The following is a 5,000-nucleotide window of genomic DNA, read 5'->3' as shown; positions in this document are numbered from 1 at the left end:
ATTGAGAGAGATAGATAGACAAAGAAAGAAAGAGAGAAAGAAAGATATATATATATATATATATATATATATATATATATATATATATATATATATAGAGAGAGAGAGAGAGAGAGAGAGAGAGAGAGAGAGAGAGAGAGAGAAGGTATGAATGATAGAGAGTGACAGATCTAAAATTGGATTTTTAAAAAAGCTGTAGTTATGGTATTTATTTTTTAAATAATCTAACTTCTATCTCCATGTATCATTCTATCGTATTCGTATTCCTTATCAAATCATTTTGATACATTTTAGAATGTATTTATCGATATATATTTCTCGCGATTTATCAGTTACTTATTTACTATTATTCATGCCATTGCCTATATTTTGATAAAATCTTTTCTTTTCTCTCATATCTCAATTTATATATCTTTAACTTCATCGATTTTTTTGTTTCCTTTCTTAGACAACGTTTTATAAAACCGATTTATTAAATTTATTTAACACTTTATCGACCTCCAATTTTATCTTTAATCCATTTACTATCTATGATATATCTATAAGTAAAATTTGATTTATCTCACAGATTTTCTTAACGTGAAAAATATTAACTCCCTTGAATTTATTTTACATTGTTTAACCCTGTAAAGAAGCGGGAAACACGACATTTTGCGCACAGGTAGGGTTAAGTTGTTAGTTTTTTTGTGTGTGTATGGAGGAAGGGGGAGGGGGGGTTGTTTTGTATCTTCTTTGGTGTATTTTTTTTTTTTTTTGTGCTGTTTGTTTCGAGGTCGATTCGTACTGGTGGTGCTTGTTTGTTGTTGATTTTTTTCTTCTTCTGGATTTGTTTCAATGACCTTCACAATCCGCCAAGAATAAAGCCATTAAAGAAAACAGTATCTCACCATCTCATTCGAGACGTTTATCAGCAGGATGTTGAATATAATAATAATAATATTGTCATCTTCATAAAATCATGATTATCTCCCTTGCTTTGGTCACGGGAGATAATCCTCACCTAACACCCCTCCTATTTTGAGTACGTGTATAATAATCTCTGATTAAAAGGCATGCTCGATGTATTCAGTTCTGTTAATCCCTCCTCGCCCCCCCCCCCCCATCCCACCATGCGACCCCGCCCTTTTTATTCGTTTTATTTTGTTTTTTTCCGTGTTTTTTAAAATTCGTCATGATTTGTCATTATGCGGAGTACTAAACGATCCTGGCCCAATCATAATTGACTGTAATACGAGGACCACAGATCATTGCGGCGATGGCGCCAATCCTGTTGTTCGCTGATCTTTATCATTGCTAAATCTATGGTGAGTCGGGCCAAATGCATTCGTGCCGATGGTGATGATGAGGGCGATAGCAACGGGAAAAATAATGATAAAAATAATAATAATGATGACGATGATGATCGTGATAAATAATAATAGCCACATTATTTTTGTGGCGTTTCACTGGTGACTAAACATAGCATGTGAAATACAATATCGTTGCTGCTTGTTGTAAAGGAATAAAAATAAAGTAGTGATAATTCATTTATATTCACTTGTTATTATTTATGCATATTTCATGTGAGAAGTTCGTGCGAGTTCAGCAGAGTGCAGAAAAAATAATATGTAGATTTAATGAAGAGAAAGAAGATTAGAACGGACACAGCCGAAGCCGTACCTCTGAAGAAAAATGAAAAAAAAAAAACACCCATAAAATAAGCTATCTAGATCTTTTATATAGGGCAATCTCCATCAAATGTGCTTAAAGCGCTTTTAAAAAAAAACATTAAAAAAATAATTTGGTCAGAAGACTCGTCCTTCATACAAATCATACTGATCGACATTTCAATGGGCATGATCTATATTACATTTCCATGTGCTCGAGGTCATTGGTCACATGGAAAGTGTGCTCAGAATGACCTATACATAGTGAAAAATGTTCACAGTTTGCGAAATATCCAACGTTACAATTGGTCATTTTTCTCTGCATGACTCGTGGGTATGTTTACAACTTTCATAAACAAAGCAGCGTGTTTAGATAGATTGAGAAATGTTCAATCGTTGTACAGCAACAAATCATGTGATCGATGACTAGGTTGGACGAAAACATGAATAAAGATCGCTCCGATTGATCAATATTTGAAGAACGACTTTTCTGGACAAAATTTTAGATAGATACTGTGGGTTTTTATTTTTCAGATTACGGTAGGTTGACTTTATTGTTTGAGCGTCACGTGATTCCTAAATATAGATTTATGATATTATAATATTGGTATTTAAGGTGATATTGTTATAATTATAACACTAATGCAAAACATGAACAATGACAATAATAATATACACAAATAACAACCAGAATATTGTCAATAATAACTACAACAGCAACAACAACATCAAGACAAGCAAATAAGAACAATAGAAAAACAAAACAAAAAACAAAACACATCAACAATAGAATCAGGATCAACTTCAACATCGATAACAATGACAGCTGCAGCAAAAAAAGCAACAACAACAATAACAACAACAACAACAAAAGTAGCAACAATAATAACAACAACAACAACAACAACAACAACAACAACAGCAAGAATTATAACAACAGCCATTAAAAGTAAACAGCAACAAAAAAAACATTCACAGTAAAAATTGACATTGTTTCACATTTTATCAACTCAACATCAACTCCGTCCAATTAGAATACAAACCATTAAAGCATATCAACATGTCTGTATAAAACTTTCCAGTGGGAGGTCCAAATTAACCCTTTGCATGCAGCGTTCGACTTTAATACTCCGTCAATTATTTATTACCTTTAACTAGAGAAATAACATTTCTTTTTGTCAACCTGTAGACAAGTCATAATATTTCCTAATTCTTACTACTTTTGACTTAAAAGTTAATTTCCTTTACTTAAAAGTAAAATAAATAATAAATTTAATTAGATCTCACTAAAATAATATATTACGAACGACATGTCTCGTATTTCATAAAAAGATCGATCCGGGTTTTCAGCAGTGTATTTATGTTTTCAATGTTTTTAGTTGTTGGCTGATGATTGGTTTAAAGCCCGAAATGTTCCGTGTTTGGCATTTTGTTATCTTTAAAAGCTGTTATATATTCACTTGCTATGGAAATCACCTGAGAGAACCAGAGGCAGAATACAACATACATTGACTGTCTGCTAGATGACACAGGAATGGACAACACCCGGGAGCTGCGTACGCTTATGGAGCACAGGACAGAATGGCGAAGAATTGTGGCTCATGTTGGGCGCCCCAAGGGACGGCCTAAGTAAGTAATATTATATTCACTTTTGTTTATTAAATTGTACAGTCCACAGCTTCTAACTGCTTCGTATTACCATGACTCGTTTCGTATTCCATCTTATGGCTATGTGGTCTTGTGGTATGACACTCGCTTTCGGATCGGAAGGTCCAGGGTTCGAGCCTCGCGCTCGGCGCATAGTTGAGTCCTTGGAGAAGGCTCTTTACTCACATTCTCTCAACGTACTCGGGTGTAAAATGAGTACCTAGCCGTTAACTGCATTGTCTGTGTCCGAAAAATTGTAATATCACCTAACATGCGTCATGTCCCGTCCTACATGTTAAATGTTGCTGTTGACCAGGGACCCCTTGTAAAGCAATTTGAGCACATTTAGTGGATATTGCGCTATATAAAGCTCAATTTTTAAATATTTTTTTTAAAAAGTGTAGCTGTTGGCGCATTTGGCATATTTAATATTCATGGATATTATATAATATAAGATCTTGAATTTGATTAACTCACTCAACCCGGGCACCGACTAAATCCGTAGTTTACCCGGGTTACTTTTACCCCATGCCTATTTATTACATTTTTCTGAGACAAATTATAGGCGTAGTATCAAAGCTTATATTTTTAGTTTTTACATGTTAATGATAGTTGAATAAAACTATCCATGTAGTTGAATAAAACTATCCATGTAGTTGAATAAAACTATATATGTAGTTGAATAAAACTATCTATGTAGTTGAATAAAACTATCCATGTAGTTGAATAAAACTATATATGTAGTTGAATAAAACTATCTATGTAGTTGAATAAAACTATCCATGTAGTTGAATAAAACTATCCATGTAGTTGAATAAAACTATCCATGTAGTTGAATAAAACTATCTATGTAGTTGAATAAAACTATCCATGTAGTTGAATAAAACTATCTATGTAGTTGAATAAAACTATCTATGTAGTTGAATAAAACTATCCATGTAGTTGAATAAAACTATCTATGTAGTTGAATAAAACTATCCATGTAGTTGAATAAAACTATCCATGTAGTTGAATAAAACTATATATGTAGTTGAATAAAACTATATATGTAGTTGAATAAAACTATCTATGTAGTTGAATAAAACTATCTATGTAGTTGAATAAAACTATCTATGTAGTTGAATAAAACTATCTATGTAGTTGAATAAAACTATCTATGTAGTTGAATAAAACTATCTATGTAGTTGAATAAAACTATATATGTAGTTGAATAAAACTATATATGTAGTTGAATAAAACTATCCATGTAGTTGAATAAAACTATCCATGTAGTTGAATAAAACTATCCATGTAGTTGAATAAAACTATCCATGTAGTTGAATAAAACTATCTATGTAGTTGAATAAAACTATCCATGTAGTTGAATAAAACTATCCATGTAGTTGAATAAAACTATCTATGTAGTTGAATAAAACTATCCATGTAGTTGAATAAAACTATCTATGTAGTTGAATAAAACTATCCATGTAGTTGAATAAAACTATCCATGTAGTTGAATAAAACTATCCATGTAGTTGAATAAAACTATCTATGTAGTTGAATAAAACTATCCATGTAGTTGAATAAAACTATCCATGTAGTTGAATAAAACTATATATGTAGTTGAATAAAACTATCTATGTAGTTGAATAAAACTATCCATGTAGTTGAATAAAACTATCCATGTAGTTGAATAAAACTATCCATGTAGTTGAATAAAACTATCCA

Source organism: Berghia stephanieae, chromosome 1 (assembly GCF_034508935.2).
Source record: "Berghia stephanieae isolate SIO BIC M18660-M18661 chromosome 1, UCSD_Bste_1.3, whole genome shotgun sequence".
NCBI lineage: Eukaryota > Metazoa > Mollusca > Gastropoda > Nudibranchia > Aeolidiidae > Berghia > Berghia stephanieae.
The sequence above is the reverse complement of the archived record's forward strand: the minus strand, read 5'-3'. Positions refer to the sequence as shown.